The 26,347-nt window shown below is 36.2% G+C and overlaps 1 protein-coding gene across 29 annotated transcripts in view; it reads left to right on the forward strand.

Moving 5' to 3' along the window:
- LOC114137983 (neurexin-1a) overlaps positions 1 to 26,347 on the forward strand; it is a 259,399-nt gene that overhangs the window by 59,792 nt on the left and 173,260 nt on the right. Inside the window, exon 1 of one of the 29 annotated variants that reach the window (XM_028006886.1) lies at positions 5,810 to 5,870. The exons of the other annotated variants lie outside the window; for them this stretch is intronic. The gene's annotated coding sequence lies outside the window, so the exon portion shown is untranslated. Of the gene's footprint in view, positions 1 to 5,809; positions 5,871 to 26,347 lie in introns of those variants that run through there. 29 annotated transcript variants of the gene reach the window in all.

Here is a 26,347-nt window from a genome sequence, read left to right on the forward strand (position 1 = left end):
GGGAGGAAAACCTCATACAAATGTCAGGAGGAAAATTTTTCTGACTACTTCAGAAAAATGAAGTAGTCAAATAGAAAAGACAGTATACGCTTGGACTCAGGAGATGTGCTTGGAAATACAGTAAGATCTTTAAACAAAGACAACCATTTTTTATTTCTCAGGTTGTGATGATGCAGACGGTCAAAAAATAGGTTATTCAAAGTTGACTAAGTTTATTAGGGCAGGGACTTTAACAGATCCATTTTGATTAATTGCATAGACTCCAATGCATTGAAAATGTTAACGCACTTAATTGATGTAAGCAGAATTTATGTATTCAAGTGTTTCTGGTATGCCCGTAAATCTGACACACAAGCAACATCCGCATACTGTAGTGATAGATAACAAAAGGTGCTTCTGCTGGCCCACTGGAGGTTACTATTTGCTTCAAAAACAATATGGTGCTGAAAAAGGCTATTATGGTTAAGTAGTGCAAAAAGGAGTTAGCCTATTAGCTATTCAAACCTAAACTACCATGTCAATGCAAAACATCAGCAACAAACAGCAGCAAGCATAGACATCTCCAATGTTTGGCCCCACTGGAGGGCCAAACATTAAACTGTTTAATCAGTATGGTACTGATTAAACTGAAGTAAATGTAAGGCATTTAATCAACTAGACTTCTTTTAACTGAAAACGTTTGTGAAAGTTCAGAATGTAGACAAAAAACTCCAATTAAATCAGAATTTTTAAGGTCAAGCTAAAAATAATAAAACAAAACCTCTCAAGGATCTTAGATGAAGTTGTCTTCATCTTGGATTTTGTCTTATTTCTGTGTGATTAAATTTACAGGGCACTTCATGATCTTTAATTATGTTTCCCAGCTGAAGCTCTTCAGGAATTTAAAGCACTTTTTCAGTAATCTTTAGATACATGATTTAGTTCTTAGTATTTATTATAAAACTTTTATAAAATGCATTTATACTCCAATATAAAATTGACACTCCATGAACAGGAGTCTTAAAAAAAACTTTGTTCAATAATGTTCAATAACAGCATGGAACTTGTTTTGCTTTATATCAATAATAAAAATAATAGTAACAGACTGAGCCCACTTTCACCAAGATGTGCTGATTTAACAGGTGGACTGGCATCATGGGAGCGAAAGGGGAAAAAAATAAGATTTTGCATTCATACTTGTGCTAAAATTACACCAGATTTAATTAAATCTAATATAATAACTTTTATACCAGCTGACATTAAACCTACACAGCAGCAGTTGGTGCTTATGGAAAAAAAACATGAAAAATCTGGAAGATGAGAAAAGTGACTGGTATAATACAATTCATATACTTCCTTTAAGCCATGCATTATTGTGAAGAAAAACTATAATGCTATAGAAAATCATTGAAGTGTATGATTATTTGTCTCTTTTGAAAAGATTTACATTTTTTTCAAATACAGTTCTGGAGTTCAGGCCATCATGTTGATGGACAACAGCAGCATGTATTGTAATCACAAACAGCTCACTCCAGACTCTGTTTGCTCCTCTCTGCGAGCAAAGTGGCACAGCCCGCTGAGCAAACAGCGACAGCAGGTTCTTTAGGCAGCATGGTCTGCAGGTGAGACAGCAGAGGTCAAACCATTTCATGGAGCAAAACTCCAAGGTTTATAAAGTGACTGTGATCTAAAATGACTTGCAGTTCAAGAGGATGTCACTCTCTACATAACAGACACCCAGGAATGTATTTTTGCAAAGAGTTTAAAAAAAAAAAACAGGAATTAGTTTTCAGTATGTTTTTATTGGACTCAATAATAATTTTAATACTTAGAAAAAAATAAATCCGTCAGACTAAAGCTTCAGAATAATTGCACAACGTCTACTTGTAAATTGTTGAAATGGATCTGGCTGCAAGTTTTGACAGCCACAGCCAATCACAGGCCTCTGTCTCACAAAAGCTTTACATCGCAAACATACTGTGATTCCTCTGTGTTTTCCAAAAGCTTCAGATTTATGTACTGTGAAGCATCTCTCAAACAATGACATGAGCACATTTGAAGTAAACTGCAATAAATTGCATTTCATCATGTCTCAGTGCACTGGAGTGAAAGAGGAGTGAACTGAATTGTACCAAACCAGCTGGCTCAAATACATTATGATCTGAATTATTGAGAGCATATTGAGGTGCATATTGAATCTGTCATGGAGAGACACATATAGAGCCCTAGAAGGGAATTAGCTTGAGGTCCAGAAATTCATTCTGACATCTGAATGATTGTAATGAAGATGAGAATGTAGTGGCTCATTTACAAAAGGACTGCTATCCTAATCAGATTACTTGGCAATAACAAAAAGTCAAATGTAACTTGAAATCTCTATGTGATCATATAAGGCTGTTACATTATGACTTTTACATAAGCAGTGAAAGAGACTTCCTTTTTACAGCTGGCTAAACTCAGCTATCTCATGCAGACTTGCCTCATCATGTTTCCTTGTTTTGACATAGAATTGTAACAGTAAAGTCCCCAGAGCTAACCCGAGATTGGATCAGGCCGTAAGCAAAAAACCCATTTGGTATGCCCACCAGTTGCCACAGCACCACTGACCTCCCTTAAAAAGTGTTTACGCTTAATCATTTGTTCCTTTAAAACAAATTCTTTTGTAGTTTACTAGTGTGCCAACAATTTGTTAAAACTATTATGCAAGCAGAATATACTTTGCTTGACTATTGCATTAGTCACGAGTATTTTTAACTGTATGACTTTACAGTTAAAAGTACTGTTAAATGAGAACAGTGAGAGCCCATTAGGTAAAAGTAATGCAAATTACTGAAAACAGGTAAAGTATCCATTTTGGAAGAGCTATACTACTTACAGTCTTATTGGATTAATAGACATTTATTTACCATAAAAAATGTGTAGGTAAAATTAACAGGAAAAATCTACATACATGTTTACCATCTAATTAAGATTTATATCTTCAGATTAAATTGCCATGATGTGTTTTAAAGCAGCATTGTCATTTTTTTTTTTACTAAACAACTGTATTTATACTTACAGAAAAGTCCTTGTTCTTCAAATAAGTAGTGAATTAAAACATTAATTTTAAATGTACAAGAGCTCTTAGGATTTCAAAACCTCTGAAATATTATGCCATACTCAAGACTTCAGTGTTGATTTAGAGATAGTGTAATTTAACCATATATAGTAGGCCAACATTGTCCTCTATCAAACTTGTACAACTATCTCCAGTACTTTACTAATATGTTGAACAGGTACAAGACTGTTATTTTTTTTTTTTTTTGCTGCTATTGGTGTAGAACTATGGCAACATAAATGCAGGGTGAAACTGACCTTCGAAAGTACAATTTTAGCAATGATTTACACTATGGAGAAATAACGAGATCCCCCACCTTTCAGGTACCTTTCTTTACCTTTTACATTTCCCTGTCTACTGTGCCCTCCTCTCCTTTTAATATCCTCCTCAGGCATCAGCTTTACCATGCAAGGAGGTCCTTTCTTTTGCCCACTAGCATAATGAATCACATGAATTGGCCCTGGTTGGTGGGGTCTTGTCTCCTCTCACCCGCCTGAGGAGCCATGTCAGATTGATGTACCAGTCACCTAGAGACTCCCTCGCATTGTGATTAGAGCAGCCAACCATCCACCCCAAGTATAGAGGGCTTCACCACAGGATGGATACACATCTTCTCTTACACACCAATGGACACAGACTTAAATAGCAAAGGTGATCCAGCAGTCACACAGGCCTCTGTGATGGTGCCCCCAGCTATGTTTCCTGATGTTAAGCCTCTCATTAGGCCCAACCCATTCCCCTTGAACACTACACGCTGCCAGCCATGTATTTAATTAGTTTATTTAGCTTTTCTTGTGACTCAAGGATGAAGTTGCCCTCCTCCAGCACTTTGTCATTTGTTTCCTCAACTCTGCAGGGGATGGGGTTCTTGCAGGATTTCAGATGACACGTGCATAGACAAAGGCGAATCAGTAGCAGTGATTCTTGCTGTTTGTTTGGATGGAGCTCAAACTGCCCTCAATTCTAAGAAAAACTTTTTTCTTGAGGCTTTTTTGCTTCTTTATTAGGACATTTTTAAAGTAATGACGAGAAAGACTCACGAGTATAACATGCAATAAAATTGCCCTGTGTCTTGGAAAGTTGGTATGTATATGTAAGGCAAACTGAGGGCTGGAAACTGCTTTGAAATTAATAAATTTATCAAATTTAAGAATTAAGAGGATTCAAATTAATCAATTCATTATTTACCATAAACATTTTATTCCAACTTACAGCAACTTGAAAAAAAAACTTTCATAATCCTTAAACTTTAATGTATATTACTTGGATTTTATGATATGCCTTTAGAAAGTAGTAGATTTTTTTTAATTGGAAGGGAAATGATTCAGGGGTTTGAAAATTGTTTTGCAAATAAAAATCAAAAAAGGTGCAGCACTTTTGTTTTTTCTACTGTTCATAACCCTAAAGAAAATCTAATCAAACCAAATGCCAGCCAATTTGACCTAATTACTAAAAGAGCCAACCCATGTGTAGGCTAATCTCAGATTAAATAAAACTATTCTCTGACAGCCTCAAAGCTTTGATAGGGACAATTACAGAATAAACTAAAACTAGTTAATGACCAAATGCACTTAAACTATGCAAGTGGAATTGATGTATTCACATGTTTCTGGTACTGTATATCCGTAAATCAGACACAAAAGCGACATCCGCATATTGTAGTGATGGATGACAAAAGGGGCTTCTGTTGGCCCACTGGAGGTTACTATTTGCTTCAAAAAACATGATGCTGAATAAAGACGTTAAGAAGGTTTATGTCAAAAAACAATATTCCAAGCACTGAACATGGAGCACGTCTTTAATCCATCTTTCAAAGGTGGTATAGGCAAGACCCAACCACAAACATGCTAGTTCATCTATATTAGCAGTCAGGGCAAGGTGAGTTTTATTCAGCAATGCATGGATAAGTTGTGGAGATCCACAAGTGGGAGAATATTTTAACAAAACAACTGTTTCCTGTATCCTTCTGTCTCAAATGAAAGTGGTTCCCCTTGAGCAAAAACAGATTTTCTGTGTTGTTTTAGCCACATAGCTACATCTTTTACAAAACTATAAACTGTTGCTTTAAGGAAGACCAAACTTTTAAAAGTTATGTTAATGGAAACTAGACTTCAAATTACCCTGAACACACCATACCCTTCATGAAGCACACTTATTATGCTGGGGGAATACTTCAGCAAAAACAAGGAAGCTGGTAAGAGTTGATGGAAAGATGAATGGAGACACAAACAGACCAACCCTGTAAGAAAACCTCTTAGAGGCTGGAAGCTTTTTGGACTCAAGTTTAGGATAGGGCAGGGGAAGCCAGAGACCAAATGAAAAGCTTCAGATCAAAGAATAATTGTTAGTGTTATGCTGGGAGGTGTGGTGTGGAAAGAGAAGTCAGCCAAACTTACATATACAGCAAACAGGCTGGTTTTTAAGTCTCCTGATCCACCACAGATTTCAAAATGGCAGCCCACATCCAGCAATCCACTTATGTACAGGTTAAACCCCGCCTTTCAATTTACATCGACCAATCGCCTCAGCCTTCCAGAATGATGATAAAAAGAAACAAAGTTAACTTTCACATAAACTGTAAGCACTAACAGTTATTTATCAACATGTCAAGCAAACATTTTATGTTTTCAATTGCAAAACTTACAAATCATTTGATCCTTTTTAAGTAATTTAAGCTTCAGCCAATCAAACACCAGCTCTCATCAGTGGTCTTTCCATAAAAGAGCTGGGTTTGAGGCCAGCCTTCTCTTTAGCAGGATCCCAAGATGGCTGCCACAAAAGACACACCCACAAGGTAACAAACATTTCAACCACACAGATAAAGACGGTTCATTTACACCCTCTAGAACTCAAGGAGCTTACGAAAAACGTATTGTTTCTTAATAGTTAGAATTGCCTAGGCAAAGACCAGACTGAAATCCAATGGGGGCTCTATGGCAGTTTCTTAAAACGTGACAACAGCTAGTCAAAACTGACTTAGCTGCTAGCTAAGTCAGTCGAAACTGACTTAGCTTCAGTAATGTTGCCAAAAATATTTGGACACAACTTGTAGCTGTATTTTTTTTTATCTCTAAAAGATTTCAGATGCCATATCTATAACATGTATATTTTTTACAGTACAAATATATGTAACATTTAATTTCATGATCCAGGGCATGAAATACTCATTAAATACATTTCTGTTTGAGGTTGCAATGTGACAAAGTATGAAAATGTTCAAGGGCACTGAATACTTCTGGAAGGCACTATAGTTGTATATCATTTCTCATACCTTTTGTCTGAGTGTAGCAATAAAAATATCTGCACTTATTTTATATTTCCAATTGTTGGTTTGCGATCCAAAATCAGACAAGTTCAGCCATTATAGAGCTCTAAACTTTTCTTTATATCCGTTCTTTGCACATTACATGACAAACTGACAAACATTCCAAACAAGAGGGAGCCACCCCTCTGATTCAAACCACCTGGCTTTTAAAGCATGGCCAGGACTAATTAAGGGGCGGAGACAACAATTACATTTCCAGGTAAACAAAAGAACAAACATTTGTGCTAAACAATATTCCTAAACAAATATTCACAGAATTACCACTAACAATTTAACACAAACAAAAATAAGCTGGTACCAAACAAAAAATAAAACAAACATCTCTCCTTCTCAAAGAATGGACCTTCCCAGTAAGGTAAATTGGAAACACCAGGTCCTAGGCATCACTGCTCATGGGCACGCCTCCATGGCAGCACATGACCTCAAAGGAAAGAGAGGATGATCAAAACAAAATATTAAATAAAGCAACAATACAGGAAGCACAAAAAAACACCTGTTGAGGGGGGGTAAATCCCTCACACCAATGCTGTGGAGTAATGAGATACATGTACGTCTAAACTATAGTTTGTGTCTTTTATTTATTTTTTGGTGACTCTCAAAGTTCTGTTGTGGGATTTAAGCACTTCTATTATGTGTAAACCTTTTTAAAATAAAATGTCCCTTCTGTGAATACAATTGGAATGAAAAAGCAAGGCTCATAAAAACCATAAAGGGAAACACAATGAACAAAATGGACTGAGTAGGAAGAGCAGATGAATCTTGAGGGAAATGCAGAAAACTAAAATTGGAATTTATTTACATATTGCTGTCATTTGAAAAAAACGAAAAACAATATCCCACTTAGTTCTACCATTTATTTTATGTCACTACACTCAAAAAATAACAACTATTGTATGTAAAATTAACTGAGTTAGATAATGACTATTTGTCTGGCATAGTTGAGTTGGAAACACCTAGGGTGGACATGAGGGACAGCTGCGCTTATGAAGGGCTGATTCAAATACTTAAGTTGAATGTTGTCAAGTTTATATGGCTAATACATGAAATTTGCATCATGTTGATCCAAATAATATTGGAAATTAAGCCTGTTAATTATTTTTATTTTACTTACTCATTGTAGCACCCTTTTCCTGGGGGTAGACCTGACATGAGAGGTGCTCTGTCTGAAGAGCTGTGCTTTGTCCCTCTTCTTACCTTCTCCTGTCAGCAACATGCTGAGACAACATCCACCCCAAATAAACAAAAGGATCGAAAGAATGCAAAGTGCAAATTAGCTCTCCCTCTCTCTTGGCAAGTGTTCATCCATCTGTCAGTCACAATAGTCCACAACCGATCCAGCTCTATTTATTCATAAATCCATCTCACTCTTCATTCATTGGAGCTATTTTGTTTCACAAGGTCATACAGAAACACTCAGAGACATATACACAAAGAAAGAGGCACCTTTTAAGTCCCAGTATAGGATTGTATCTCTGTGGCTTTTGCTGAATATGCTGAGACTGATGATATGAGTGAATAGTGAGAAATAAATATCAAAGGAAATCTTCCTTAATCTTGCTGGTTGCTTACTGTCTGCATTCTACAGAGATGAAAGACATCAATCTGTCCTCTCCTTGACTCTGAGAAATTTGCATTGCAAAAATGAACAGATTGGGCACAAACTCAATAAAAACTTAATGTGATTCTTTTGCAAAGGCGTATTTGTGTTTACATTTTTTCTGTGTTCTAAACAGGCCTTACCCTGTAAATTATGAGAGTTTTACAATTTTCAGCTGCATTTACTGTGTAAACAGAGTGATTGTATTTCAGTCTGATGAGGTGTCACAGGGTATGATGTACTAGTATTGCATTGCCACTGGTTGCAAGGCAAGGGACATTGTTTTACAGTTCAATTTCACCTCGTCAGCAACCTCTTGATATCACAGCTGTTTGTTTTAGGCATAAGGAGGATCTTCGGCCTTGTGTGACACAAGAGTGTATTTTCTCAGCCTACCAACCAGAAATACCTCACCCCGGCTGATTATGTCAGCAACCACTTTAGAATGGGAGGTTCTCTGAACTTTAAAACTTAACTATTTTTGAGGCTCTTTTTCTTCTTCTGTATTTTATTGTTTCCTTGTGTCGTCTCTTCCTTTATCTTCCATCCATCCATTTGTAGTTTTTAGATAGAACACCTTATGATTGGGCTGAATGCTTGGTTTGAAAGGCTAAAAATAAACATTCTAACAGAGAAATGGCAACGAAAAAGCCATTGTAGAAACACATAAAAAGTTATCACAAACCACAGCAAATGTATAGGAAATGCTGCTCTTGTGGAGTGGGTCCAAAATTTAACTGTTAACATTAACATTTTACTGTGGCTGGTAATGGATAGAGTGAAGTGCAAAGTAATCCTGGAAGAACTTTTGTCTGATCCAAAAGACTTGAGACTAAAGCAAAATGTTTCACTTCCAGCAGGAGTCTAAACTTACAGAGAGAGCAACAGTATAATGGTTTAGTTTGAGTCTTAGATTTTAGTGTCTGGATGTTCAGCTAAGGCTTGTAAGTCTATAGTTGTACATTAAGATATCCAAATTCTGTTTATGGTCAAGTCACCAATGGTCAAATTCTGTAAAGTCAATTTCTTGTCCTAATATTTGTTTGTGTAAAAAATATAGTGCATGCGAGACATCTCATAGTAAAAAATGCAAAATATGCATCAAGAATATTTAATTTACAGTAAGGGACATGATATTTAGATTTTAGAAGTTCTGACATGCACTCAAGATTGACTTTTTTTAAAATTTTGTATATGTAAAAGCTTTTTTTGATTCAGTATTCACTTAGGAACTTCACTTGGTATTGTGTCATTACAAGTTATTCAGGAAGACCTTTAAATGTATATTTGAAGGGAATAGGTTTCAGTTCGTTTGCACTTCAGTGGGGCATGTCTGTGAGCCCCTAAAATCTCCTGTTAAGATGGCTAAAATACATTACAGAGGCTCTCCTTTTGTAGTGGAATGAATCAAGATAATGGGGGACTGCAGATCCAGGCCGTCAACTCTGGGGCCTTATTTATAGCTTAAGAGCTATTAAGCATTGGTTTGGTTTCAGCACTGCCTGACAGACTGCTACCCTGGGGTCACAGAAGAAGGACAGTCTGAGCTTCCACAGAACAATTTGCAAAGAGAAAACAACAAGTGCAGAATTACCACAAATGACTTATTGCCTCCAGCTCTCTAAATTTGTTAAAGCTGCTTGGCTATTTTAATCCCCATAAACACTGTAGTAAATGAGGGCAAACGTCAGTGTGGATTGCCTCTCAAACATGGCAGCACTGATAGCTGCTGGTGTGTGTGTGGGGGGGGGGGGTCATTTGGATGTGAAGTTATGCCCTTCATCATGCCTGAGAGCCAACCCATCATGCTATACTATGATTACTGCATCTGCAGTTTGCCTGAGCGTCCTGAAGGGAGACAGTTGTCAACACTTTTTGTGCTCTTCTTCTCAGTGCTGGACTGTGCCAGACCCAGTTACAGGACAGAAAACTGAGCTAATCTCATTGCCATATCACTTTGATATAAATGTAAAATTTTCAAGTTCAGTTCATTATTTGAATTAAAGTTATTTTTTTTAATCTAAGGACACCCAGCAGATTGCATTGAGTCATTAACTTGCGGTATTCACTCCTCCTGGACGATCCTGTAGTGATTATAGACAGTAGTTGGCTACGTGTTGCTTAATTCTCAACAATCTTTCATTCTGAGCAAGCAAGTAGTGACAGTCGAGAGGAACATCTTTATTTAACAGGGAAAAAACCTTCAGCAGAACCTGGCTCCGTGCGAGCGGCTATCTGCCATGACCAACTGTTTGAGAAGACTGAACCTATCTACAAAAAAGAAACAGAAGAACTGATGTAGGGGTACTTTATAATTTAATTTATTGTCTAACTATGTGTGTACAGCATAATGATAAAGGGGACCTATGATGCAAAATTCTCTTTTCACATGTTTGTGTACTTCCATTTTGGTCTGTACTGATTCTAGAAACAGACCAAGTTAAAAAACAGACAAAAAAAAAACACATCCATTAAACTATCACATCAGTGTTGTGGACTAACGAAACAGAAACCACTGCTGCATCCTTGATGATTGTGTAGGAGGCTCCACTACTTATTCTTCTGACTTTGACTTAGGTTCAAGGATATACTACTGTACATATGTGAATTGCTAGTTTTAACCTGTTTGTTAAACTAGTTAGTTTAGCAGAGTTTCAAATAACAATAATACACCGTTCTCCTGAATTTCAAAGCTAAATATAGAATTGTCTTTTTAAGTTAGGTTGCTTTCTTACTTGTAGTAGCCACTTAGTTGTGTGCCAACTTAGCTGCATCAGTGGTACTTATGCAACAAACTTGTTTTGACGGATCATAAAAAGAAACTGCTTAAATCACATAATAGCAAATATAGATGTTGTAGTTTCATTTTGTTTGTCTGATTTTACTATTTATTATTTCATGCTTAGTAATAGATCTTAATCTATAAACCGAGTCTTTTTAAAAACCACCATGATGCACCCAACCTCCATTATTTATGATGAAAGTTATTGTGATTTTTTTGAAATAAATGCTAAAGCTGCAGATTAGAACTGAGGATTCAGATTTGCTCTTTATTTGATGTTCCTGCTTCAAAACTGAGTCAGTAAACTCAAGTTAGTTACTTTTAATCTAGGATTTATTAACAGTTGATGCACATGCGTTATGCATGTGCATTATTTGTTTACCATTGTATTCAATTTACCATTTTCAAAGAAATGTTAATTGCATATTTACAATCTTCATACATATTATGAAAAATGTATAAGCTAATAAAGCACAATGAAAGCACAATGATAAAAACAGGAATTCTACTAACATTTAAAATGTTTTACACCTAAAACCTCTTTTCTATTTTATTCTGTTATTGTTTGACCCCCACCTAGTTTCTTCCAGCCACAGATCAGATAACCTTCAGATGAAAAAACAGACTTAACTTGCAGTGAGACAATATTGGTTCCTTTTCTGCAATATTTATGGGTGCTTTGAATTAGCATGATTGACTGAACACCATGTGATGCTTAACACAACCTCTCCTGTGAATTGACTATGGATTAGCCTTTTTGCATCAAGAAAGAAAATGCAATTTTTAGCAAACAGAACAAAAGACAGTTTTGGTGGTTTGAATCCTCTCCAAGATCTGTATCTTCATCACCTGAGCACAGTCAACTAATTTTTGTTTTCAAGGTTAGTAATGAGATAAAGAGTAGTTGGACTGTGAAACATCAGAGGGTGGTGGGTGTTAGCTGGCAGGACACCTCCAGCAATAGAGCTGTTCTCTTGATCCCTATGGCTCAGCTCCATCTGGCTGTGAGCTAACCACATTAGCAGGCAACTGCCAGTGCCTTGTGGCAACTTGACACTTGCTTATGTATGATAGTTAGAGAGATTCTTTATCGTTCAGTGAATGAGTATATTTTTTTACATTGGGGACTGCATTAGCCAATTATGTCTGCCAGGTATGGTATCAGGGGTGTAGCTTGAAATATTCAGAAGGTTAAGGTAGCATGTTCAGTTTAGTAAATTTTTTTATATGCAACTGTAAGTAATGAAGTAAGCCTAAGAATTCTTTATTTGTTTCTCAGTTGCAAAATACATGGTTTTGAGCTGCAGTGTTATAGTATATTATATGCATGGTATAGAGGGAGATAATGTATAGAAATACAAAATAAAACCAAGTAAAAATACACTTTAAAAAATAAATGGCACAAGGTTAAAAATCAGAGATAACATTCTGAATGTGGCTGTAGAATAGAACTGGTCAATTTTTAGCCCAACAGCATGGTCAGAAATTATGTAACCACTACCAGTTTGCATCAACAACAAAACCCTCAGGTGTGGATGCTATTGTTAAAAATAATATAAGTAAGGAGACATGTCTGCACTTCATGTATGTGCCAAAAACAGCACACAATTACATTCAACAGAAAAACTGTGGAGAGATGAGTCCACTTTTTGTGCTGTTTTTGGCACTAACTGGGCTAACCATTCATATAAAATATGAATACTTTTCTGCAAGTCAGATTTACTAATTCCAAATATCAGAAATCTTGGTTTATTACAAATTATTATTAATAGAGCTACTGACATTAAAGGAAACTAAAACACTATCACTAGTACTAAGGGAACTGCTAAGACTTTTCTGACATGAGTTTCCTTTGTAAGATCGTAAACATTTAGTTTTAGGGTACGGTAATTATTATTGCAGATATTTAAAATAGGTATTGAACTTGTAAAATTCAGCTTGACCTAAAGCAGAACTCACAATACACTCAAGGGGGATCGGTATCAGGAAATCAGGTAAAATATGTTACACCATTAATTTGATAAAAAGAAAAAGTACCCAACCACTCAATAAGAAATTTGTTGATTTTTAGCATCAATTATTTATTCAAAAATCATTACAATACTAAGAAATGATGATAGTTATCTTAATAAATAGATCAATAACCCAGAAATCCCTCAAAAAATAATTGCTAGACTTAAATCACTCAGTTTGTATCAGCAAAAAAAAAAAAAAAAAACCCTAATAATTAAATGTCCAAAATTTCCCCGTTCTTTTTCAAAAAGATTACTGTCCACACAGGAGTTCCATATCCTCAAAAAAACCAAAGTCCTGGAAATATTTCCCCATTGTAATCCAAAGTCCGATTCCAAAATGAAAATCCCAAACGTCAAACCCCCCCCAAAAAGATAAGAAAAAAGAGTGGTACCACCAAAAATCCCCAAAACGAAAGTAAAGTCCAGATCTCACCGGGAGAGTCTTTCTTTCCCCTCGGTGGCGTCCTCTTGCACCGGGCGGCCTTTCCAGGGTGCAAACTCCGATCCAGTTCCTATAATACGATCTGCGGCACTGGGGCGAACTTTGATCGCTGTTTTTTATGTCTTTTCTTTGATTTCTACTAGTTTTAAACGATAGATAAAGACCAAATCCCGCTGCTCAGATCTAACGATGAGCGTCTTCCTCACCGGTTGCGCCGCCACGCGCCGACGCACCCGCCCCTTTTTTAATCACCAATTTCCCACACACCTGAAAACCGCATGATGTTTCACCCAAATCAGTTATAAACAGTGGAAATTCGGAATAATTTTTAACAATGAGACCACGGCAACTGTTCTACAAGACAGTTTGATACAATTACTTTTTAATATAATTCTTCAGACAAAAATTAACATAGTGGTTATGTTACAAACTTTTTGTTGGCATGTTTTATACACACAAAACGTTTTTTTTTAACACAGTAGTACATTTTCTAATCTTCCTTCTTCCTATTGTTATCTAATGCACAGCTTCTTCACCATCATATTCAAAAATATCCCAATCTTATTGTTTTTATATAGGTGAACACCATATGGTAACATGCAATCATTCCAAAACAAAAGTTTGAAAAACCTTTCAAGTGGTTTACAGTGCTGGGGGTAGCAACCTCCGGCATCCGTCCTGGTACAAATGGTGACTTGCAATGCTGATGGCCTTAATGAGCAGTACCGTGTGCTCCCAGCCATCACATAATGAAATTTGCTCAAGGCAGAACAGATCGGAGAGGCTTGGCAGAACATTGAGGCATATGGCGGAAACAGCCGTGATTTCTATGGCAGGTGGCTGGATGCTGCAGATAGGTAAAGGGCTAAGTCACCTAGAGCTATGCCCCGGATGATGGATAACACTGGAGAAACAATCTAAATTAAGTACCACTATTATTGACTAAAATCTGATTTGATATTTGCATTTGGCCATTTACATGATATCATATGTATGTGTGGCATATATGTGTGGCACTAGAAGACAGCAGAGCAAGTTAATTTGAGTATATAACACATTATACTTGCAGTGATATATGCAGAGCACAGCCACTGTTTTCTGTGGGACACGAGAGTAAAAAAAAGACTAACATGATTAAGACTCCCTCCTCTATCCCTTTTTGTCTCTTAAGCATTTCTTTAAAAAAAAGCATAAAGAAGGACATGCAAGCCAGGCCATTTTCAAAGCTTTTTCATCCATCTCTGGAGGACACGTCATAGAAAGACAGAAAAAGCAGCCATGTGCTTTTAATTAATTTGTAACTTTCCAAGCTCCTATTTAGCTGTGCTGCATAGTGGAGCCCATGCCTCATGAGAGGGAGTCTGTGGAAGCAAAGAATCATGCAATTGTGTACATTTTTCTGCATTTTGTATGCATTTCAATATTTGTGTGGGTTTGTTTCAGTGCGAGGAATAAAATGTATGCACCGGCATTCTTTGCCTTTAATCGACTGTAACGAGGAAATCCCATTATGTTTCTTTCGCTGTTTTAGGAAGTGGGAATGATTCAAATTCGATCTCAAAGAATGTGAATACCATAAAAGATATTTCAATATTTTTGTCACTCATGTCAGAAAGTGAAACTCATATTATTTAGAGTCATAATATAAAGAGTTATATATCTCAATACCTTTATTTGTTGATGATCATTTAAAATGGGTTTTTATTTCTTGGTTATTAGTCTCAGAAATTTTGAATATTACATGCGATCAATAAATGCTTGAATTACTGCACCAATGGGCTGTGGCATGGAGACGATCAGCCTGTGGCTTTGCAGAAGTGATGGAAGCCCAGGTTGCCTTGATTGTGGCCTTCAGGCAATCTGCATTGTTGGGTCTGGTGTTTCTCATCTTCCTCTTGACAGCACTTGATTTCCAAATAAATGCAAGCTTCACTTTCATTTGAAAATGGTACTGTGGACCAATGAGCAACTGTCCAGTTTTTCTCTCGTTAGACCAGGTAAGACACATGTAGACCACAACCCCTGCACACTTTGGTCACAACATTGTCGGACAAATACGACATCAACACAATGATTAGTTACAGTCTTTCTAATCGGAAATGTGACATATCTGTCACACCGTGCAGTGTTGAGGTCTTCATTTTATATATATATATGCTGCTCAAAAAAATAAAGGGAACACTTTAAGTGTTAAACACCTGTTTAAGTGTTCCCTTTATTTTTTTTTAAATAAAGGGAGATATATATATATATATATATATATATTTTATTTTTTTTTTTTTACATAATTTTAAAGTTAGATGAGAAGCACATTGGTTAACATGTCCCACGATTTAAGATTTTCATTGGACAATATTAAATGACATTGGGCATCTCTGACCACCCAACATGTTTTCACAAACACTGCAAATTTCAATTTCAAAAATGCAATGTACTGATAAAGTATAAATGTCCATCTGTTTTATCTCAAGCCATGTAAGGAAGTCTGTGCTAACATAGTCATTTTTATTTATCTGAACATTCTCTGATCAATTCTTAACAGACAGAATTTGATAAAAAGGAAGAGCAGTGACATTTAGCACATTGTGGTATTGTTGCTTATTAAATTCATTTATTCTTGCGTGGCACTGTGACACCTGCAGTTTGCTATGGAATGCAAAAGTAAGTGGCTAGGCACACAAGCTGCTGAGCTTATCTGTATGTCACCACTTTGAAGGCTTAGGGGGGCAAAATGCAGGATCATCTTTTTTCCATCGTTCTTTCTTTGCTTTTTTCACTCCTGATAGAGGCAGATCTTTATCAGCCTGCCGTAGCCTTGACTCCTGTCACTGTAACCGGCTACACTCTCCTTCATCACACAGGCCTGTTGACAGCAGAGTGGCAGCTGGACAGCCCATTATGAAATGACCTTAGTCTAGTGTCAGATGGGCGGTAGCAATGCTGAAACAGTAATACCCAAAAGTGAGTAATTTTACCTCTATAGGTCAGCAACTTTGCTGGTCTGCACAATCTTTCCCTTCAGATAAAGGTGGGGAGAGAGCACAGGTATTTACAATTCCAAAGGTTAGAGAAAGGGGGAGGGAGGGCTATGAACATAACACAACCATCTGTTGGGAAAGGCTTAGTGAGACACCTGCGGCAATGCAATTAGAACAATGGACTGTGTTGATTAACAGAATAGATTAACAATAGTGGAACTGCGTTTTGTTTCGCAATTTGTGTTCAGGTCTGCCTAATTACTCGCCATATGTATTTATTCTTACCAGATTGGGTTTTATTTAAGCCACTAGAGTTCTATTTGTTATTTTTTTGAGCTGAGAGAAGGTTCTAAGATTTCCCACTATCCTTATATTAATTATTAAAAAAAACACTCCTCTTCAGCTTTTTTTTTAGCACATTCTCAGTAAAGTGTGTTGCCCTGATATGTTATGGGAATATGAACTCTTCTAATCTGGGAACAAAAAAGCAGTTTTTATACAGACTTCATCTCCAATTTAGTGTTTTATGCTCAGTAAAAACTCTCGTGCCTGTGGCTTTCAACTGCCAGGAATACCACAATGTGATCTTATTCGTAGCTGTGAGGCTCTTGGTGGGACACCAAAAAGAATATATTGTTTTTCCTGCTCAAATAGCCCTCAGTGCAGCACACTTCTGGCAGTAGAACAAGCAACAAAGGAAATAAAGTGTGTATGTTGTGCATGCACAGTAGATCCTGGGGAAATCTCTCAGTGAATCTCTGTGTATAGTTACATTACAACACTGGCAAAGTATGATCTGTAGAACTGTCACCCCAAAATTACCCTCATCCCCTTCACTTAGAAGAAAACACAACAAACTCATTAGGTCAGAAAAGCAAAGGCAGTCAAGCTATGTTTTATCTCAAGCATGGAACAAACGTGTACCAAGATCTGAGTCATTTCTCAACAAAGTAAAGTTGAGAAATGTTTGTCCATTTGCAAACAGCAACTTGACAATACACTGCCCAGTTGCATATTGTAGTGGTTGCATATTCCTGTGACCTATCGAAAAACTCCTAAAGATGCGAATTAGTTGGCTTTTTGCACTCTTTCTGTCTTCAGAAAAAGGATGGGGGGTTAAACATATCAATGCACTTCAGCCAAGAGAAATTTCTTCAGTAGGTTTTGTGACGGCGAGTAGAGAAAAACTGAGAAGTCCCCCTACCTCACCAACATGTTTCACCCTTCAGCAGTCTTCTGAGGCTTTGATTTATGTGTAGTGCTTTATATTCACCCAGCAGAGTTCCATTCCATGCATCCTTTGGTTCCATTTTAAAAGCTCACGTGTGCCAAATATTAGTGATTTGATTGATGATGTGTGATTGGACAGAGGCATCTCAGAGATGGCTTTTCAATTTTTGAAATTAGTTTGAAACTGTTTTGTAAAAGAAGAGTTTATCTGCTAAGACAAGTGTAGGCTACCATTATGATGCTCAGATGCACAGGAGAAAGCTTAGAGCCCTACTACTTGTTCCTTGTTTTGAGATTTATTTTAAAATTAGACTGGTTTTTGTGTTTCCATTTTGTGTTAGGGGTTTACTCATACAGTGTTAATTGTCTGGCTCAAAATATTCAGTTACATTATGCCTATAAGAGGGAGCGATTTATATTAAAATCACTTGTACGATATTTATTTAGGCATCTTGAAGAATTAAACAGTAAGAGATAAGATATAAAACATTTGCAATAATTGTAAGAACATATTGCTGGGTACTACTGCTGGCTACTACTACTTTTGATAAATTGCCATGCTATCTCATCTCCTTATTGAGATTTCTAGATGCTGGGTATCTATCTGATCAGCACTTCTCTCCTATGTTAGTCGTCATCAACTAGGTCAACTAGGATACCCTGCAATATTTTTTCTTTTTAGCCAATGTTTTATATGTATATAAAACATTTTATATGGCTAAAAAGAAAAAATCCTAACAAATGAAAAATGACTGTAGACTTTTTCTCAACTGCAGGATTGTTTGTTTTCTTTTCATGTTCAGAGGACATAAAGCGAAGGTGATGTGCTGAGAAGATTTAGTTTCAATTCAGGGTGCATTTATTTCAAGCTCACCTCACTGCACCTGAAATGGTTGTGTGTAACAGACAGGCCACTTTGCTGGCGTCAGACCTTAGAAGGCATGAATGAGCAATCTGATCTCATTGTGTTGACTTCAGTACTGAAAGAATAAAAGTACTGTATGCCAGCAGAGGAAATGGTGTCACAGAACTTACTTACTAAGAAATAAAGATTAGATAGGAAAATAACAATCTGACCCTATTTTTTTTCAAAGTAGATGAATTATTTCTATGTGATATTACACTGAATATTTAGCAAATAAAAATGCTGCAAATCTGGGGTATGTTTTGAACACCAAAAATAAATGGCTTGCCCATTCTTTGCAAGATAGGATGGAGATAATCTAAGAATATAAATACTTATGTTTTGCCACAAATTCTCATTTGAATTAGGTCTGGACTTGGACTCTAACATATTTCTGAGTGCATTATCTCTTGCAAGTTTTACTGTTCACAAACATGCCACTGCAGTTAAATAAGATAAGAGAAGTTTTAGATATGAAGATAGTAATAAGTGTGTGCCTATGTGTCTGCTTGTCTGTTCTCTATCAAGGATTCATGGTGTGTCTGGCAGAGAGAGGATCTCAGTGGTTAGAGCTGAGAGGACAAGAGCTGCTCTGTACCGAAATCATCCTGAGAGACAGTGGCGATGTAATTAGCACATGAATTATTTCTGTTCAGTGACATGTTTCTGTGCCACTTGACTTTGCTCTACTGTGAGGAATGTCTCCACATATATGGCCCAAATTAGACGCCTGCCAAATGGCTGTTCCTTAGCAGTCGGAGTCTTCATCCCCGCTCCTGTAATCAAAAGTGGACATGGTAACCTCTGCAGCTTTCTCACAGCATGCACTTTTATTTTTGTGCTGGCAACCACACAAAGTTATCTAAAACAACTGTGAATATACATATGGCACAGATTTTTTGCCAGCAGCACATTTAAAACAAGGTATATTCAGGAAGAAATAGACTTTCTAATCCAGTGTTTGCACAGTTTTATTTATTTATGTCAGCATATTATCACTCTAATATTAAAGGGTTTTTAAGAGAGAATTGTTTTTGTCATCTGGCCTTTACAGTGTGTGTGAATGGGAAAATAAATAGCAACCCACATTATCTAAATCCAAGTGCTTCTCTTTAAATGACATCATAGATCCATCTCAGGCATTCGTTATTATCCACTGGATTTACTGTGCAGATGTTAATAGGACTTTTCAGATTACAATTTAACACCTTGCACACCCGTTTCCGCCCATATCGTAGGAGTGAGTGAATCTCTAACGAGATAGGAGCTGCACTTTCTGTGTGTTTACAGTAACCTCACCCATATGCATGAGTATTTACATCGTATTTGACCGGCTAACTGTATGTGTTTGTCTGTACTTTATTGTTTCACATTTTGTTTATTGAGTTTCCAATTCCTCTTGAAAATTTCTTGGAGATATAATTGAAGAACTGGGGAGTCACAGACAGTTTTATCCTTTTGGTGTTCCATGCTATAGTAAAATATAAAAACAAATGGGATGCTTGGGGTCGGGGGGTTATTTTTTATACCCAGTGCACAGAATTGTCCTCAGCGGTGATGAAACGCAACAAAGATGATCTAGTTTTATGGTACACCTGACAGCTATAAATGTCTCACCATTTTTATCTCACTGATATATTTGATCTGAGACAATATTTCTGCTCCTTCTTTAAACAAAAAACCTCTTCTGTACATTTTTGAATTATCCGAGCCTCTTGAGAAGAAAATCTAATGGGTATTTGGCTTTTGTTTTCATTTGGCTTAATGGGATTCCTAGTGGTACAAGTGGTTTGTATTTTGTTCCCTAATATTATAAATACATGTTGAAGATGAATAGGATTTTGCTGCAGAACAGTTAAATTCAAGAAAATATTTCATTTCTTTGTCTATTTTAAATTAAAGTTTTTGATGTAGAAGTTTGCAGAACTTTGTGTTGGTATGAGAAATTAATTCTGCATGTGTGCCAAAGGAATTCAGCACAAGATCCTTTTTAGAGTCGGTCTTTCAGACTTGTTTATATGTGTGTGTGCATCTGCATGATTTCCATTGTCTATTGTATGTTTATTTTTCTTGCCTGCCTGAATGTGTGCACAGGTGTATGCATCATCAAAGTGGTGATGCCAAGCTGTAGATGAGGTGGCTTTGTGGGAGCTGATCCCAGAGGAGGATTGTCTGTGCAGCTGACTGAGATATTGCGAACAACAGAGAATTCATATAGACTCTGTTTGATCTTGTTGACATGCCAAGATGTCCTACCTTGTGCTTGTTTAATATTATTAGATTTCACCAAATTATTTAGCTTTTTTTCCAAACAAGAACATATGTTCATCTTCGATTATTTGTATGTGGCTTTATTCAGGACATTGCACAAAAATGGTAGTGAATAACATAACTTATTTATGATCTTGACTGCTGCTTCTTCCAAGCAGTTGTTATAAACATATCAAAGTTCTGGAAAGAAAACTCTTTTAAACTGATGTTTAACTTTAAAATGGACCTATTATGTTTCCTTTTAAACAAGTTAGGATAGGTTTATGGGCTATATATATTTTATGCCCAGAAATATTCTCAGAAAATGACAACATAACCCAGAATACTTTAGCTGTAATTTTACCAAAGGGTGATTTTGACTCAGGATAGTAGGTTACATGTTACTTTTTTTTGGCCCATATCATACAATCCAGAGAAAAAACCAGCAAAGGTTATGATTGTGACATGGTACCGGATGGAAAACTTCAGGAGGTGTGAACACTTGTCTGAGGTATTGTAATTTCCCTTTCCTTTGCAAGTCTTAGCTGTTGTATCCTATCATACTTCATTTTTACTTGACATATCAATAAGTTATGGACTTTTGCAAAACTAATGAGCTGGATATTACAAACTGATGAATGGTTAGTGGGGGGTGCTTGAAAAAGCACACAGCAAAGGGTTAATAGTGGACTGCAGCAGCTTATCCGTATATCACAGAAAGCAAATGTAAATATTGACCTCTTTGAATAGGCCACCCCACCCAGATTGGTAATATACTTTTATGTAGAACAGATCATGCATGTAGTAGCAGTGCAGCTCAGGTTGACCACATGAATCATCATCTGTGAATTGTCAATTTAAAATATCTCTGTGGCAGAAACCCAGTAAAACAGCATGCTGAGACACAGACTCTTTAATTACAGTCTTTTACCACAGACATTGGATAGCCATGCTGAGATTAATTGCATTCCCCAGTATGAACATGTGTTTTTTAAAACTGGCACCAGCTTTGCAGAAGATCTGAATTAAACCAAATTGAGAATTTACCACTTTGCCAAATGTCTAAGTTAAATGTAAAAGATTTGGTTTTCATTTTGATTTTTGCTACAAACCATTTTAAAACATTTTGCTAATAGATACATGTCTTCAGTTTTAATGACAGTCATAGTGAGAAAGCCAATTATGAGTGTGAAAGTTTGTCTGCACTGCAAGACATTTTTATACTGTGAATCTAAATGGCGCTTTGTTAGACTTGCACAGTAAGGCATCAAAAACAACTTAGCATGTGTAAGCTCAGACACTTCCACACTTGCTGACTATATCCTTTAAATGTCTGGATACATTTAAGTGAGCAAACTGATATGTTCTCCCCTGGTGCTGCTTTACTGCTGCTCTGGCAACAAAAGCAGTTAGCTTCACAGAAGTTTAATTTTTATGGTTGACTTAATACAAGAAAGCCATCAAAAGGTCCTATCAGGGAGATGTTTAGGGCTCATGTTTTGAGCAGCATAGGGGTATTTAAAATGATTTTCCACAGTATTTTAAATGGTGTGATAAACATTTGTTTTAATGTTTTTTTTTTTCTATTTAATTGAGCATAAGGAAATGTCCCATTGCTACAGAATCAATAATCAAGTTTAAAAATGAATTAACTCTTAAAAATTAATTAAATATTAGACAGTGATGCTATGGTAAAAGTAATGTGTCCTGTCCTCACCTAATGTATATATAGGTGAGTTTTAGTCTAGACTGAAAATGTATTTGTTTTCCCTGACCTTCAAAACCAGTTGAAATAAGGGGAAAAATTATCCATGTTTTTGTAAAATTAAATTGAAAGGGAATTGTAACTTAATTTGTTATTTTATTATTATTTATAGTGGTATTTTATTGCAAATTGTATCGTCAAATTTAATTTTATTTCTTATTTTATCTTATACCTATCTATGATTCTGTAACTATTGTGAAGTATAATCAGCTGAAGTTGATGATAATGTGCTACAAAAATAGTCTTTGAATTGAAGTGGATATGGACACTATATAAAATATATAGGAACGTGTGACAGCAGCTTAAATATTATGAATAACTGTGAGATGTCATAAAAAGATGACACATCCAAAGCAGCTCAACATTAGTTTAACTCAGTTTAAGCTGTCATGAACTCAGTCGTTACATTTACAGTGAGTCATTATATTACTTTCATTTTTTTAAAACTAGAAGACATTCATATCCAGTGTAGTCTTTTAATGTTTCTTGTGCAAACCTGTTCCAATAACCTAAATCAAATATGTTTTTTCAAGAGATATTCCATTTCTGCCAGGATGTTGACCTTTCTGGCTTTTTATTAATGCATTACATTCAGAATTGGCTCCCGAATGTCACATTTTAAATAATAACACCTAGAACTAAAGCCTCTCCCGTAGGTCTATCATATCCTGTCAAGGCTGTTTCATGGTGTTGTGTCATGATTTGATGCTGACAGTCAGCATGCATCCTCCTTCCACCACAGCCCTAGTGCAAGCTAATTTAAAGAGCAGACACACAGTAGCAGATGCCAGATTAGTGTCAGCAGAAAGTGACTGATGAGGAGCCTCCTGGTCGCTTGGTCACATGCTCCTAGTACATCCAGTACAATGTGCGCCAGCTTGCAGCCCCTCTGTGGTTTATAACAATTGAGTTTCCCATACTCAGCTCCACTTAATCAAGGGTTAAATAATGCTTTAGAGGCACTAATGCTGCTGCTGCTCTTTTTTATTTGCAGTGAAGTACTGTATGCTGGGCATTCTGTGGTAGCTTCATGCAGCAGTCTGACTGTTTGTGACACTAATTTGACTTGAGTGGCGAATAATTGTATTACTTCCATTGAAATGGGTGGTTAACTCTGCACCACAACCACAAATGTAAGGTGACTATAGAAATTGAGGCTTTTGAATGGCAATATGATTTAGACATTGTTGAATGACCGTTGCAGGACCTTCCAAAATTATCATACCCCTCGAAATTTTCTATTTGTGCAGATTTAGTCATCAACTACAGGAATTATAATGTCATTTTACGTAGATCAAATGAGTTATTGGAAATGTTTATAATATTTGAAGAAGCTTAAAATGTGAATTGCGTTTGTTTTCAGTCTCTGAGTTAGTTCTTCAGTTAATTGTAGGATCATCTTCTTCTGGAATTACAGCTGCAAGTCTTTAAAGTTTTGTCTCCCCACTTTGCACTTTCTAGACACTGCAATTGTGACTTTTTTTTTTTATTTCAAAAAAGCTCAAGCTCAGGTTTATTGAAAGGAGAGTGTTGACATCAACTGTCAAATTTTACCATAGATTCTCTGTAATTTGAACATTTCTTTTATTTGTAGTTTTGACTTTATATCTAGTCCAGTTAGAATCATTTGTCCCTCCTTAAGTCTTTTGCAGCATCTTGCAGGGTTTCTTAGTTTTTTCCCCTTAAGTTAGAAACACAAAATTTAAGGGTGTTCCGTTCACGTTTTATCTGTCTCTGCTGAAGATAAGTAAAAAACTTACTTTTTACTTATCTTAAGTTTTCTGCTGCAGATTTTCCGCAAAGGCTTAGCATTATAGATTTCAATATAAGCTAAAGCACCTTCTTCTGCATTTTTGCCCTGTATCGAAATTTGAGATTTTACTTCATAACATAACCCCCTTTGCACATATCTACAACTTCTTTCAACACTTTGCTTGAAATCTATTGATGTTTGCTACAAATATTCAAAGAACTTCAGAAAAAAGTGTGTGTTCACACAGGAAGCAAAATTCACACATGATAACTCTATTTATTCATTAGGTGACTTTGGAAGTCATTTCACTTTACTGGATTTACATTAGGCGTGTTAGAGGAAATGGGGTTGAACACATATTACCTCCACACTTTTCATATATTTATTGACAACATTATTAGAACACAATGCAATTTTTCCTTTCACTTCACAGTTGTTGACTACTTTGTGTTTCTCTCTGATATAAAATCCCAATCACATAAACTGAAGTTTGGGGTGGAAAAAAAAAGTTAAAGGCACATTCCATTTTAGGATATGTTCTGCTTAGAATGGCTGAATGTTAATGTGAAGAACTTGGCGTTCAGAATAGAGTTGAAAGATGCAGAGGAACAGAGTGTGACAAGTTTCTACCTGTCTATTCATGGCCTCTCCCCTGGGGCTACACTTTCACTCTCTTATTATGTCCTCTGTTTTTTGAAAAAAAGGAAACATATTAAAAGAGCTAGCTTTTATCCATGTTTTCATTCAGTGTCATGACTCAAGGGCAAAAAGGTGCGAGCAGCTTGCTATAATTTTAATGACTGTAAACTGTGGGACAACCCAGGGAGACAAGTGGTACACATCCAGAAGCTCAGGGGGACCATGGTGACAAAATATTGTTCCTCTTCAATAAGGAGTAGTGTTTTTTGGGGGGAATTTTTGAAGAAATAACACATCCTAGTGACTTACTGTCTGCTAAATTATAACATTACAGATCACTGTGTGTTCTGTGTTTCCATGTCTAAAAAAGATGAACATGTGATATGTCTGTCTGCATTGTCATGATCTTTAATTTAAAGCTCACTAAACAAGTGCTAGATGCAGAAGATATTTACTGTTATTTGCTTAAAATAGTTTTCTAATATCTTCAAAGGGTGAAAGCTATTAACCATTTTATTGAGTTTCTCCATTAATTACAGTTAAAAATGTCAAACATTACTTTTAATATGCATTGCTGTCTTAAATGAGTAGGTTTATTTACATCTTTCTTTGACTTTCTTCCTGCAGTATCTTTCTTTAAAAATATGTTGTGTTTACTTCAATTCAATTTACTTATATAGTAAGAATTCACAACCAATATAACCTTGAGGTGTTTTACAAAAAAAAGGTCATTTCAATTTAATCACACATACACTCCAATTAATTAAATAATAACGTGACAGAACCCTCTTCTTCAAAGAATATTAACTATGCTTTTGAGGTCTATGTAATATATATTTTTTTCTAAATGTCTTACAGTCCTTCTAACTGTATCTTTCAGAATAAGCAGATTTATACAATGAAAAACTTTGTCAAAACAAGAAACTAGTTGGTAAGGTAAACTTTAGACAGTTTATAAATGTGATGTTATTTTAGTAAAATGGTAAATGGCCTGTACTTGTACAGCACTTCACATGCGTGGGTGACGTTATTCAGTCATTCACGCATTCATGCACACATTCACATGCTGATGGTGACAAGCTACTGGATTGTAGCCACAGCTGCTTCCCTTCGATAAATAAAGCCCCAGCCTCTCTTTTCCACATTTGATAATGTAGCATACATGATTTGAATACCTGCTAGGCTATACTTGGACTTATTCTTTTGGAAATGTCAAAACATTTCCATTTAGCTCCCAAATGTTATACATATTGTCTGGCAACACTGCAATATTTACAGAACTGACAGACAACTATTATACCAATTAACTAATAATATTATCACTTAGGCTCATGCAATACCATGCAGAAGCTTTATCTGTGGTCTGTGCTCTTGAAGATTCCCTCTCCTGAGAATTTCAAATGCTTTAAAAGTGAAAGTGAAACTTTCTTTATAATTCAGCTAATAATCAACTAACCACTTGGGGCACTAATAGAGCACAAAAATCTAATGGCCAGATGGATCACTACAGCCTTGATATGACAGTAGTGTTTGATCTGATCTGAAACAGGGTCGCGGTTATTTAAATTCAAGAGTCAATGCTGAATCCTGA

Source organism: Xiphophorus couchianus, chromosome 22 (assembly GCF_001444195.1).
Source record: "Xiphophorus couchianus chromosome 22, X_couchianus-1.0, whole genome shotgun sequence".
Classification (NCBI taxonomy): Eukaryota; Metazoa; Chordata; class Actinopteri; order Cyprinodontiformes; family Poeciliidae; genus Xiphophorus; species Xiphophorus couchianus.